Source organism: Mesoplodon densirostris, chromosome 12 (genome assembly GCF_025265405.1).
Source record: "Mesoplodon densirostris isolate mMesDen1 chromosome 12, mMesDen1 primary haplotype, whole genome shotgun sequence".
Lineage (NCBI taxonomy): Eukaryota > Metazoa > Chordata > Mammalia > Artiodactyla > Ziphiidae > Mesoplodon > Mesoplodon densirostris.
The window spans coordinates 85,225,756-85,241,460 of record NC_082672.1 but is presented as its reverse complement, the minus strand read 5'-3'; the positions used below and the strand labels follow the sequence as shown (position 1 = coordinate 85,241,460).

The window sequence follows — 15,705 nt, the reverse complement described above, 5'->3', positions numbered from 1 at the left end:
CGGACATGGCCCTGACCACCAGAAGAACAAGATAAAGTCCACCCAGCAGAACACAGGCACAAACCCACTGGGGGCAGACACCAAAAATAACGGGAACTAAGAACTTGCAGCCTACCGAAAGGAGACACCAAAAACAGTAAGTTAAACAAAACGAGGAGACAGAGAAACATGCAGCAGATGAAGGAGCAAGGGAAAAACCCACCCGACCAAACAAATGAAGAGGAAGTAGTCAGTCAAACTGAAAAAGAATTCAGAGGAATGATAATAAGGATGATGCAAAACCTTGGAAACAGAATGGAGAAACTACAAGAAACGTTTAACAAGGACCTAGAAGAACTGAAGAGCAAACACACAATGATGAACAACACAAGAAGGGAAATTAAAAATACTCTAGAAGAAATCCATAGCAGAATAACTGAGGCAGAAGAACGGAGAAGTGACCTGGAAGATAAAATAGTGGAAATAACTGTCACAGAGCAGAATAAAGAAAAAAGAATGAAAAGAATTTAGGACAGTCTCAGAGACCTCTGGGACAACATTAAATGCACCAACATTTGAAGTATAGGGGTCCCAGAAGAAGAAGAGAAAAAGAAAGGATCTGAGAAAATATGTGAAGAGATTATAGTTGACTACTTCCCTAATATGGGAAAGGAAATAGTCATTCAAGCCCAGGAAGCACAGAGAGTCCCATACTGGATAAACCCAAGGAGAAACAGGCCAAGACACATATTAATCAAACTATCAAAATTTAACTTCAAAGAAAAAATATTAAAAGCAGCAAGGGAAAAGCAACAAACAACACACAAGGGAAACCCCATAAGGATAAGAGTTGATCTTTCAGCAGAAACTCTATAAGCCAGAAAGGAGTGGCAGGACATACTTAAAGTGATGAAAGGGAAAAACCTACAACCAAGATGACACAGCAAAGATCTCATTCAGATTCAATGGAGAAATTAAAACCTTTACAAACAAGCAAAAGCTAAGAGAATTCAGCACCACCAAACCAGCTTTACAACAAATGCTCAAGGAACTTCTCTAGGCAGGAAACACCACAAAAGGAAAAGACCTACAGTAACAACCCAAAACAATTAAGAAAATGGTACTAGGAACATACATATCGATAATTACCTTAAATGTAAATGGATTAAATGCTCCCATCAAAAGACACAAACTGGCTGAATGAATACAAAAACAAGACCAGTATATATGCTGTCTACAAGAGACCCACTTCAGACTTAGGGACACACACAGACTGAAAGTGAGGGGATGGAAAAAGATATTCCATGGAAATGGAAATCAAAAGAAAGCTGGAGTAGCAATACACACACCAGACAAAACAGAATTTAAAATAAAGAATGTTACAAGAGAAAAAGGAGGACACTATATAATGATCAAGGGATCAATCCAAGAAGAAGATATAACAACAGTAAATATTTATGCACTCAACATAGGAGCACCTCAATACATAAGGCAAATGCTAACAGCTATAAAAGAGGAAACTGACAGTAACACAGTAATAGTGGGGGAGTTTAACACCCCACTTTCACCAATGGACATATCATCCGGACAGAAAATTAATAAGGAAACACAAGCATTAAATGACACAATAGACCAAATAGATTTAAATGATATTTATAGGACATTCCATCCAAAAACAGCTGATTACACTATCTTCTTAAGTGCACATGAAACATTCACCAGGATTGATAACATCTTGGGTCACAAAACAAGCCTTGGTAAACTTAAGAAAATTGAAATAATATCAAGCATCTTTTCCAACCACAACACTATGACATTAGAAATCAATTACAGGGAAAAAAACATTAAAAAACACAAAAACATGGAGGCTAAACAATACACTACTAAAAAATCAAGAGATCATTGAAGAAATCAAAGAGGAAATCAAAAAATACCGAGAGACAAATTACAATGAAAACACGATGATCCAAAATCCATGGGACGCAGCAAAAGCAGTTCTAAGAGGGAAGTTTAGAGCAAATAAACTAAATCTAACCTTATCAAATAAAAAATAAAATAAAATAAATAATCTAACCTTACACCTAAAGGACCTAGAGAAAGAAGAACAAACAAAACCCAAAGTTAGTAGAAGGAAAGAAATCATAAAGATCAGAGCAGAAATAAATGAAATAGAAACAAAGAAAACAATAGCAAAGATCAATAAAACTAAAAGCTGGCTCTTTGAGAAGACAAACAAATTTGATAAAACTTTAGCCAGACTCATCAAGAAAAAGAGGGAGAGGACTCAAATCAAAATTAGAAATGAAAAAGAAGTCAAACAGACACTGCAGAAATACAAAGCATCCTAAGAGACTACTACAGGCAACTCTATGCCAATCAAATGGACAACCTGGAAGAAATGAACAAATTCTTAGAAAGGTATAACCTTCCAAGACTGAGCCAGGAAGAAATAGAAAATATGAACAGACCAATCGCAAGTAATGAAATTGAAAGTGTGATTAAAAATCTTCCAACAAACAAAAGTCCAGGACCAGATGGCTTCACAGGTGAATTCTATCAAACATTTAGAGAAGAGTTAACACCTATCCTTCTCAAGCTCTTCCAAAATATAGCAGTGGGAGGAACACTCCAAAACTCATTCTATGAGGCCACCATCACCCTGATATCAAAACCAGACAAAGATACTACAAAAAAAGAAAATTATAAGCCAATATCACTGATGAATATAGATGCAAAAATCCTCAGCAAAATAGTAGCACAAAGAATCCAATAACACATTAAAAGGATCATACACCATGATCAAGTGGGATTTATCCCAGTGATGCAAGGATTCTCCAATATATGCAAATCAATCAATGTGATACACCATTTTAACAAATTGAAGAATAAAAACCACATGATCATCTCAATAGATGCAGGAAAAACTTTTGACAAAATTCGACACCCATTTATGATAAAAACTCTCTAGGAAGTGGGCCTAGAGGGAATCTACCTCAACATATTAAAGGCCATATACAACAGACCCACAGCAAACATCTTTCTCAATGGTGAAAAACTGAAACCATTTCCAATAAGAACAGGAAAAAGACAAGGATGTCCACTCTCACTGCTATTATTCAACACAGTTTTGGAGTCCCACCCATGGCAATCAGAGAAGAAAATGAAATAAAAGTAATACAGATTGCAAAAGAAGAAGTGAAACTGTCATTGTTTGCAGATGACATGATACTATACATAGAGAATCCTAAAGATGCCACCAGAAAACTACTGGAGCTAATTAATGAATTTGGTAAAGTTGCAGGATACAAAATTTATGCACAGAAATCTCTTGCCTTCCTATACACTAACAATGAAAGATCAGAAAGAGAAATTAAGGAAACAATCCCATTCAACACTGTAACAAAAAGAATAAAATACCTAGGAATAAAACTACCTAAGGAGACAAGAGACCTGTATGCAGAAAACTGTAAGACACTGATGAAAGAAATTAAAGATAATATAAACAGATGGAGAGATACACCATGTTCTTGGTTTAGAATAATTAACATTATGAAAGTGACTATACTACACAAAGCAATCTACAGATTCAATGCAATCCCTATCAAACTACCAATGGCATTTTTCAGAGAACAAGAACAAAAAATTTCACAATTTGTATAGAATCACAGAAGACCCCGAATAGCCAAAGCCATCTTGAGAAAGAAAAACAGAGCAGGAGGAATCAGGCTCCCTCACTTCAAACTATACCACAAAGCTATGGTAATCAAGACAGTATGGTACTGGCACAAAAACAGAAATATAGATCAATGGAACAGGATAGAAAGCTCAGAGCTAAACCCACACACATGTGGTCACCTTATCTTTGATAAAAAAAGCAAGAATATACAAGGGAGAAGAGACAGCCTCTTCAATAAGTGGTGCTGGGAAAATTGGACAGCTACATGTAAACGAATGTAATTAGAACACTTCCTAACACCATACACACAAAAAAAAAAACCCTCAAAAGGATTAAAGACCTAAATGTAAGGTCAGAAACTATGAAACTCTTAGAGGAGAACATAGCCAAAACACTCTATGACATAAATCATAGCAAGATCCTTTTTCACCCACTTCCTAGAGAAATGGAAATAAAAACAGAAATAAATGAATGGGACCTAATGAATCTTAAAAGCTTTTGCACAGCAAAGGAAACATAAACAGGATGAAAAGACAACCCTCAGAAAACGAGAAAATATTCGCAAATGAATCAACGGACAATGGATTAATCTCCAAAATATACAAGCAGCTCATGCAGTTCAATATCAAAAAAAACAAACAACCCAATCCAAAAATGGGCAGAAGACCTAAATAGACATTTCTCCAAAGAAGATATACAGATTGCCAACAAACACAAGAAAGAATGCTCAACATCATTAATCATTAGAGAAATGCAAATCAAAACTACAATGAGATATCATCTCACACCAGTCAGCATGGCCATCGTCAAAAAGTCTACAAACAATAAATGCTGGAGAGGGTGTGGAGAAAAGGGAACCCTCTTGCACTGTTGGTGGGAATGTAAATTGATACAGCCACTATCAGAACAGTATGGAGGTTCCTTAAAAAACTAAAAACAGAACTATCATATGACCCAGCAATCCCACTACTGGGCATATACCCTGAGAAAACCGTAATTCAAAACGAGTCATGTACCACTTTGCTCATTGCAGCACTATTTACAGTAGCCAGGACATGGAAGCAACCTAAATGTCCATGAACAGATGAATGGATAAAGAAGATGTGGCACATATATACAATGGAATATTACTCAGCCATAGAAAGAAATGAAATTGAGTTATTTGTAGTGATGTGGATGGACCTAGAGTCTGTCATACAGAGTGAAGTAAGTCAGAAAGAGAAAAACAAATACCATATGCTAACACATATGTAATCTAAAAAAAATTATTTTAATGAACCTAGGGGCAGGACAGGAATAAATATGCAGAGGTAGAGAAGGGACTTGAGGACACGGGGAGGGGGAATGGTAAAGTGGGACGAAGTGGAAGAGTAGCATTGACATATATACACTACTAAATGTAAAATAGATAGCTAGTGGGAAGCAGCTGCATAGAATAGGGAGATCAGCTTGGTGGTCTGTGACCGCCTAGAGGGGTGGGATAGGGAGGGTGGGAGTGGGGCACAGGAGGGAGGGGATATGGGATATATATATACATATAGCTGATTCACTTGTTTTACAGCAGAGGCTAACACAACATTGTAAGGTGACTATGCTCCAATAAAGATGTTAAAAATAATAAAAAATTTTAAAAATAAAGTAAAAAAAAATAAAAGTGCCACTATCAAAAAAAAGGTTAATCATAATATCCCCATCACATTGAATTAAGAGTAGATTAAGGAGTTAATGTTTTAATCCTAGGAATAATACCAGAATGTAATACTAATATCCATTAGAGTTCTGATCAGGTAATAATTTTTCTAAGTTTTGAGCAGTAATATGATTAAGACAAAAAAAATCACCTATATAAAATGTTTAAACTACAGTATCACAACTTTAAGTAAACTAAAAGTGAAAAACAATTGTGAGAAAAAAAATCTACTAAATATGACAAAAGAGTTAATGGTGCTAGTCAAAAAGCACTTAAACCAGTTAAAACATTATTGAGTACCCAATGATTAACAGCAAAATGTTACTAGATAATTCATACAGAAGTAAACAGAGATAATACACCCTACTATATATAGATAACTAATAAGGACCTACTGTATAGCAGAGGGAACTCTACTTAGTACTCTGTAATGGCCTATGTGGGAAAATAATCTAAAAAGAGTGGATATATGTCTACATATAGCTGATTCACTTTGCTGTACACTTGAAACTAACACAAGATTGTAAATCAACTATACGCCAATAAAAATAGAAAAAAAGAAATAGAAATAGTAAATACAGTAAATATATATAAAAAAATGTTCTACACCTCAAAATAACCAAATTTAAATTAAAACAAGGTATCACACTCATTAAATTGGAATATAATATTTAAATGTGAATGAATGAAAATACTGTATATTTACACTGAAACTGTATTTTTTAAACAGCTAAATAACCAACAATGTAGGAACAGTAAGATTAGGTTGTATCCACTAAATAAGTACCATAAATATTAAAATTATATAATAACACAGAATACTTATAATACACAGCAGAAAAGTATGAAAAATAATGGTGTAAAAAACTAACTGATGGTTTTTAAAATAAATTTTTAAAATGTGTGTATATTAAAATGACCAGGAAGGAAATTTTAAGTTTCTAAAGAAGAAGGATTGTGAAAATTAATTCAGTGTAATTTGAGAGTTGTATTGATGTTGACATTTCTGTTTAAAAAGCTCAAGAAATCATGAATTTAAGAAACCAATTAGATTGATATAAATGTAACTCATATACTGCTGTACATCTGAGACATACAAATGTTTACCTTATGAAAAGATATGAAAGATAAGACTCCTATTTTGACAGATCCTCTAATGCTTTCCAAATACGATATAAAGGAGAATTAGATATAAAATAAACTTTTCCAGGGACACTGATTATAAACACTAGTTTCAAATGAAAACTTAAGGTAGTAAACATACAAAGCACCAAAACATAATGAAAGTCCTGAAACATAGGCTATGCAGCAAAGTAAATTTTCCAAACTAGTGGGTAGGTGGCAGAAATCATATTTAAAAAAAAAAAAGACAAGCTCTAATTGAATAAAACTTTGAAAAAGCCTTGTTCTGTTGGCTTCAATGACTTGGTTTATAGATTGTGATGAGCAGGTTCTTACACACTGGCTAAGGGCTCTGCAGCCCGTGAGCAATGAGGCTCAAGTCATTATCAAGACGACAAGGCCAGTGAGCAGCAGGAAGACGGCGCTGCCCGAGTGAGGGACAGGAGCACTGCCTAGTGCAGCCCTTAAGAGCACGGTAAGCCACGGGATATGTGAGATCTCTTCCCGTGTTACCTGAGCTCTGGGCCCTAAAAGCCAGTCTGCTTGCATTATTCTGGCCTATTTCAGGGAGGAAAAGAAAAGAAAAAGAGTGAAAAAGTAAAATGTTTTTTCAAGAAGAAACAAAACATTGTCAGAGTAGTTAAGAGTAAGACTAGAGAAATAAGAAGAGGTTGTAGAGCCTACAAAGGCTAAGCTAATTATTGCTTTGAACATGGCACATGGCAAACTTCCTTCAAGATGGTACAGATTCATGGGGAATGAACAGAGAGCAGGCCAAGTCCAGAGACAACCCAACTGGCCATTAATGACAATCAGAACTCAGGTCTGAAGAGGTGTAAACAGAAAGGCAACTCTGATGAGGATTCAGTATCAGGTGGCTAAGGTTACCCTGGAGGTAAGAACTGAAATCTAGGGATCCTAAGCTCATGGATGCTCCTCGCCCCTCAGGGAACTTTAGCATTCAATCCTCACACAAGGGAGACATCTTTCAGAAGGATGCAGGAGACCGTCAAGGACAACTTACCCCACAGGGTGCGAGAAAGTGTTGCCCTTATTGCCTATATCTTTTTCAGTACCTGAGTTATACCAAGGATAATGTACATAGAGTAATAATAAAACTGAGCTACAGATAAAATGCTGGAAAGCAGGAATATTTTAAAAAGTAAAATAAACAAGCAAACACACACACACACACACACACACACCAGTGTCATCCAGCAACAAATACAGGATGAATTACAGCTTCACTAAATAACATGATCGGGGGCTTCCCTGGTGGCGCAGTGGTTGAGAGTCCGCCTGCCGATGCAGGGGATACGGGTTCGTGCCCCGGTCTGGGAAGATCCCACGTGCCGCGGAGAGGCTGGGCCCGTGAGCCATGGCCGCTGGGCCTGTGCGTCCAGAGCCTGTGCTCCGCAATGGGGGAGGCCACAGCGGTGAGAGGCCCGCGTACAGCAAAAAAAAAAAATAATAATAACATGATCGGATCTTACACACATAACATTTTTCTCAACACATTAAAGAATATTTACGGTATTTTATTTGCAAAAAGTTCAAAAACAGACAAAGCTAAACTATATTTTTAGAAACACATGCATAGGTAATATAACTATTTCAAAAAAGAAAGTTATTGGTGTAAAAGTCAGAAAAGTGTCTATGTCTGGTGGAGAGGGGGTGCCAGTTAAATTTTATTTCTTGACCTGGGGTGGTGGTTACATGGGTGTTCATTTTCTAACCATCTGTTAAAATGTGAATGTGCGTGTGTGTGTGTGTGTGTATAACAAAGCACTTTTCTGTATATAAGTTAGTTGGAAAGAAGAGGCCTAAAATTGAATAATGCCGTCATCATACTCTTGCAAATTCAAGAGAACATGACAGAAACTGAGCCCAGGAATGTGTGGGTCGGTATAAAGGGCCAGCCACTAAGAAGCTTGGTAGAAGACCCGGGCCTTTAGCACATTCGACAGTGAGTCTTCTTGTGAGATGACATTGAGCACCATTTTAATGAGGAGAATAAAATAGGAGTCCTGTCTAGTGAACTCAAGTAGAAAACCATATGGGAAAAGCATGTACAGATTTGATGTTTGGGTGTACACTCTTCTGGATACTTCTGACAGATTTTGCCCATGGTCTGAATCTAGAATTTTGGCCGACATGGTGTTGTTTCACTTACCCACTCCACTGTCCCTCCGCCACCGCACAGGGAAAGGGAGCAACTAGGAATCTGTTCACAGCTGGAACACGGTCTAGCTCTTTTTAAGACTCCACCCACCTTTTAATCAGCATTCCCTGTAATTGGCCCCTTGTTCTTCTATAGATGAGAAAACAAAAGATAAACTGATAGTGATTATAAGAAATGGAAGCGATGTTGGCTTCTCTAAGGTACTGATAACTTCTTTTATGTATCCAGGATGCAGCAAAGTCAGAGTTTGGGGTCAAAGGTAACAGCAGTAACAGTCTGGGAGGTTGTGTCAGGAGAGGGGCTTGGGAATGCCTGGGATGATTTCCTCTGACTCCTGGGGCTTGATATGATTTTGTTTCTCCTCATCTGGGTCTCCACTTTAATTTGGTCTGTGGGCTGATTTCTACTGAGCTGAAGGAGATTCATTGTCCATCAGAGGCCAAAACTAATATCCAAATGTGCCCTCACTATGTACAGGACTGCTCAGAGCCCTGTAGGGTGTCCCCATAATACCTTGTAGGTCACATCTTTGAACACTTTAAGTATGGAGCTAATATTTTATGACCAAGACATTTTTATTAACAAAAAGTGTTACTGCTTCTTTTTCTTAGTGGTATTTTAGACTATGAAATTCTCTTTCTTATTTATAAAAGTTTGCTTTGTTTTGCTCTTGATTTCCTTTTTTTTTTTTTTTGCAGTACGCAGGCCTCTCACTGCTGTGGCCTCTCCCGTTGCAGAGCACAGGCTCCAGACACACAGGCTCAGCGGCCATGGCTCACGGGCCCAGCCGCTCCGCGACATGTGGGACCCTCCCAGACCGGGGCACGAACCCGTGTCCCCTGCATCGGCAGGAGGACTCCCAACCACTGCGCCACCAGGGAAGCCCTTGATTTCCATTTATTCTAGTGTAGCAACTCATCACTTACTCCTTTCCATTCTCAAAATTTCTGTATACTATCTTGCTGCCTTCATTAGGTAGCTTCAGTTTTATTGTTTCCTCCTTACCCATACATAGCAATGTGCGTTGTTATTCTCCCTTCTGTAGGCACTTAACTGTAAATACAATTAACTTCCTAAATAATATAAGTAGCTGAACTAAGCTAAAATACTACCTTGCCTAGATGTTTTAATACACTGTCAACCTGACTTTGGCTTTTTATTCATTCTATTGCAAGTAGATATTTTAAATTATTAATAGTAAATATTTAAACTACTGTTGGCAAATTTTGAGCCTAAAATTTATCATTTCATAATTAAATAACCCATATCCAATTCAATCCAATCCAATTTGATTTTGTTATTTAGAATACTAAATCAAAGCTTTACATCAAATAAGAGCCAAAGATGGATTGTCAGTGCAAGTACTCTAACATGACTTCAAGTAAGCATTTAAACAGTTTATTCCCTAAGTGATGTTTTGAGCTGTAAACTTATTGCAATTGTGAATACCAATGCTTGGAATACTCTAGTGTTTAATGTTCAATTCCAACTTGTCCTAATGAAATTCTCACCATCATCTGAATACTGTCATCATCATATTTATCTTTTAAAGACTACATTTGCTTACTCCTTCAGGCTATAATTCATATAACTGCTCTTTTTCACAAAAAATCAAAGACTCTACTTATTACCTGGTTAGAGACTACAGAGAATAAAAAATAAACATTAACTTTGTTATTCAACATAAACTCCCAGGCACCATTATAATTATGTGCATTATTACAGATCTTCCTTGACTTACAATGGGGTTACATCCCAATAAATCCATTGTAGTTGAAAATATCATTATGTTGAACATGCATTTAATACACCAAACCAACCAAACATCATAGCTTATGCTAGCCCACCTCAAACGTGCACAGAACATTTGCATTAGTTTACAGTTGGGCAAAATCATTTAACACAAAGCCTGTTTTACAATACAGTGTTGAATATCTCATGTAGTTTATTGAATACTCTACTGAAAGTGAAAAACAGAATGGTTATATGGGTACAGAACTATTGTCAATCACTAAGAACTTCAAGGAGAAAATATGAGAAAGTTCATAACAGAAGTCACAGACCTGAAGAATACAATAACTGAATTGAAAAATACACTAGAGGAGTATATGAACCAGTAGACTATATGAACAGCAGACTACATGAACCAGGAAAGGATCATGAAGGCAGAGAAACTCACCCAATCAGAGCAAGGAAATAAAGAAAGAGAGGGAAGGAGGAAGAGAGGGAGGGAGAAGAAGGGAAAGAAAGAAAAGGAAGGGAGGGAGGGAGGGAGAGAGAAGGCGGGGAGGAAGAAAAGAAGTGAAGACAGCCTAAGGGACTTATGGAACAACATCAAGAGGACTAACTGTCAAATTACAGGAGTCCCTTAAGGTGAAAAGAGAAAGGGGCAGAAAACTTATTTAAAGAAATAATGGCTGAAAACTCCCATAACCTGGAGAAAGAAAAAGACATCCAGATCCAGTAAGCTCAGCAAGTCCCCCAAAAAATAAATCCAAGGAGGCCCACAACAAGATACATTATAATGAAAAAGTCAAAATTTAAGGACAAGAACAGAAGCAGAAAGGAAAAAAACATCTTGTTACATAAAAGGGAATGCCCATAAAACTATGGGCAGATTTCTCAAGAGAAACTTTGCAGGCCAGAAGGGAGTGACACAATATATTCAAAGTGCTAAAAGAAAAGAATTCCAACCAAGAATATTCTACCCAGCAAAGATAACAGTTTTCCAGACAAGCAAAAGCTAAAGGAGTTCATCACCACTAAGCCAGCCTTACAAGGAATGTTAAAGGGATTTCCTTAAGGTGACTAGCTAATAAGTAACAAGAAAATATATAAAGTGTAAATCTCACTGATAAGGTTAAATATATAGTATATATAGTGTATTAATCACTTATAAGTCTAGTATGAAGGTTAAAAGACAAAATTAGTAAAACTGTAATTACACAGTTAAGGGATATACAAGGTGAAAGGGGCAAAGTGAGACTAGCATTGGCATATATACACTACCAAATGTAAAATAGTTAGCTAGTGGGAAGCAGCAGCATAGCACAGGGAGATCAGCTTGGTGCTTTGTGATGACCTAGAGGGGTAGGATAGGGAGTGTGGGAGGGAGGCTTAAGAGGGAGGGGATATAGGGATATAGGTACGCATATGGATGATTTACTTTGTTGTACAACAGAAACTAACACAGTATTGTGAAGCGATTATACTCCAATATAGATTTATTAAAAAAATATAAAGCATGGTTGGGGAGAGAGGAAAAATGTAGAACTTTAGAATGTGTTCAAATTTAAGTTTTTTATGAACTTAAAATAGACTTTTATAAATGTTAGTTTTCATATAGAAGCCTCACATTAACCACAAAGGTAAAACAATGGATAAACAAGAGACAATGAGAAAGAAATCTAAGCATACCACTAAAGAAAGTAATCAAACCACAAAGGAAGAAAACAAGAGAAGGAACAGAGAAACTGCAAAACAGACAGAAAACAATGAGCAAAATGGCAATAAGTACTTACCTATCAGTAATTACTTTAAATGTAAATGAACTAGATTCTCCAAACAAGAGACAGAGTGGCAGAATGGATAAAAAAAAACAAGACCCATCTATATGCTGCCTATAAGAGACTTACTTCATATGTAAGAACACACACAGACTGAAAGTAAAGGAATGGAAAAAGATATTCCATGCAAATGCAAACCAAAGGAAAGCTGGGATAGCTACACTAATATCAGATAAAACAGACTTCAAAACAAAGACTGTAATAACAAAGAATGGCATTACATAATAACAAAGGGGTCAATCCAACTACAGAATGTAACATTTGTAAATATTTATGCATCCCATACAGGAGCACCTAAATATACAAAGCAAATATTAACAAATCTAGGGGAGAAATAAACAGCGATACAATAATAGTAGGGGACTTTAACACCCCACTTACATCAATGAATAGATCATCAAGACATTAAATCAATAAGGAAACATCACATAATAAATAACGCATTAGAACAGATTACCTTAACACATATATACAGAAAATTCCATCCGAAAGCAACAGAATACAAATTCTTCTCAAGTGCCCTGGAACATTCTTTAGGATAGATCATACGATAGTCCAAAATACAAGTCTTAACAAATTTAAAAGGAATGAAATCATATCAAGCATCTTTACCATTGTGGTAAAGATGGTATGAAACTAGAAATCAATTAGAAGAAAAAGCTGGAAAATTCATAGATATGCAGAGATTAAAAAACATTCTACTGAACAATCAATGGATCAACAAAGAAACCAAAATCAAAATAAAAAAAAATCTGAGACAAATAAAAATTGAAACACAATATACAAAAACTTATGGGATGCAGCAAAAGTAGTCCTAGGAGGGACATTCATAGTGATAAATGCTTACCTCAATTAACAAGAAAAATCTCAAATGAAAAACCTAACTTTATACCTCAAGGAACTGGAAGAAGAACAAGCAAAGCACAATGTTAGCAGAAGGAAGAGAATTACAAAAATTAGAACAAAAATAAAGACTGAAAAAAAATAGAAAAGATCACTGAAAACAAGAGTTGGTTCTTTGAAAATATAAAATTGACAAACACTTAGCTAGATTCACCAAGAAAAAAAAGAGAGAGGACTCAAATAAATAAAATCAGAAACAGATGATGAGACATTACACTGATACCACACAAATGCAAGGGATCATAAGATGGTACTTTGGTATCAACAATGGTAAGATAGTATAAACAATTATATACCAACAAACTGGACAACCTAAAGAATGAAAAAATATCACTTCCAAGACTAAATCATGATGAAGTAGAATATCTGAACAGACTGATTGCTAGTAAGGAAACTGAATCAGTAATTAACACTCTCCCAACAAACAAAGGTCCAGGACCAGATGGCTTCAAATTCTACCAAACATTCAAAGAAGAATTAATACAAATCCTTCTCAAATTCTTCTAAAAAGCGTTAGGGAAGGGAATACTTCCAAACTCATCTTATGAGGTTAGTATTACCCCACTACCAAAATGAGACAAGGACACCCACCAGAAAAGAAAACTACAGGCCAATATTCCTGATGAACATAAATGTAAAATTCCTCCAAAAAATACTAGTGAACTAAATTCAATGATATTTTAAAAGGATCATACACCATGACCAAGTGGGATTTATTCTAGGGATGCAAGGATGGTTCAAAATATACAATTCAATGGGATACATCACATTAACAAAATGAAGGATAAAAGTCATATGATCAAATGTATGGACACCAAGGGGGGAAAGTGGCATGGGGTGGGTGTGTGATGAATTGGGAGATTGGGATTGACATGTATACACTAATATGTATAAAATGGATAACTAATAAGAACCTGCTGTATAAAAAAAAATTAAATAAAATTCAAAAAGAAATTTTTTTAAAAAGTCATATGATCCTCTCAATAGATGAAAAAAAAAGCATTTGTCAAAATTCAACATCCATTTATCATAATAACTATCAACAAAGTTGGTATAAGGGAATGTACCTCAACATAATAAAGGTCATTTGACAAGACCACAGCTAACATTATATTCAACAGTTAAAAGCTGAAAGCTTTTCCTCAAAGATCAGAAACAAGACAAGGATGACCACTCTTGGCACTTTTATTCAACATAGTATTGGAATTCCTAGTCTGAGCAAAAAAATAAATAAAAGACATCTAAATTGGAAAAGAATAAGTAAAACTGCCACTATTTGTGGATGACATGATATATATAGAAAACCCTAATGAATCTACAAAAAAAAAAAAAAACCGTTGGAACTAATAAATGAATTAGGTAAAGTTCCAGGGCACGAAATCAATATTTAAAAATCTTTTGTGTTTTTATTCACTAATAACAAACTACCAGAAAGAGAAATAAAGAAGGCAATTCCATTTACACTTATATCAAAAAGAATAAAATACCTAGGAATAAATTTGACCAAGGAGGGTGAAAAAAACTGAACACTAAAAACTGTAAGACACTGATAAAAGAAATTGAAGATGACACAAATAAATGGAAAGACAGTCCATGCTCATGGATTAGAAGAATTAATACTGCTAAAATGTCCATACTACTCAAAGCAATCTACAGATTCAATGTAATCCTTATCAAAATTCCAATGGCATTTTACACAGAAATAAACAAACAGTACTAAAATTTGTATGGACAGAAAAGACCATGAATAGCCAAAGTAATCATGATAAAGAAGAAGAAAGTTGGAGGTATCACACTCCCTGATCTCAACCTATATTGCAAAGCTATAGTAATCAAAACAGTATGGTACTGGCATAAAAACAAACACACAGATCAATGAAACAGAAGAGAGAGCCCAGAAAGAAACTCATGCATATGTTGTCAATTAATTCATAACAAAGAAGCTAAGACTATATAATGGGAAAAGGACAGTCTCTTCAATAAATGTGTTGGAAAAACTGTACAGTCACATGCAAAAGAATGAAACTGGACTACTGTCTTACACTGGATGTAAAATTTGGCTCAAAATGGATTAAATATTTAAATGTAAGATCTGAAATCATGAAACTCCTACAAAGAAACATAATTGATAAGCTCCTTGACACTGGTCTTTTAGATGATTTTTTTTTAATTTGACATCAAAAGCAAAGGCAAAATTCAACAAGCAGATTACATCAAACTAAAAAGCTTCTGCACAAAAAAGGAAACTATCAAAAAAAATGAAAAGGCAACTTATTGAATGGGAGAAGACATTTGCAAAGTATGTATTAGAGGTTAATATCCAAAATATATTAAGAACTCAACACCAAAAAATAAATCAATTGAAAAATAGGCAGAGGATTTTAACAGAAATTATTCCAAATAAGACATACAGAAGGCCAGCAGGTACATGAAAAGATGCTCAATATCACTAATCATCAGAGAAATGCAGAGCAAAACCACATTGATGTATCACCTCACACCTAGTCAGAATAGCTATCATCAAAAAAACAAGAAATGATAGGTGTTGGTGAGAATGTGGAGAAAAGGGAACTATTTTGTGCACTGT

At 35.5% G+C, this 15,705-nt stretch overlaps 1 protein-coding gene across 1 annotated transcript in view; it reads right to left on the bottom strand.

Annotated features, from left to right (window-relative positions):
• MEI4 (meiotic double-stranded break formation protein 4) overlaps positions 1 to 15,705 on the bottom strand; it is a 185,308-nt gene that overhangs the window by 74,144 nt on the left and 95,459 nt on the right. The gene's annotated exons all lie outside the window — the stretch shown is intronic.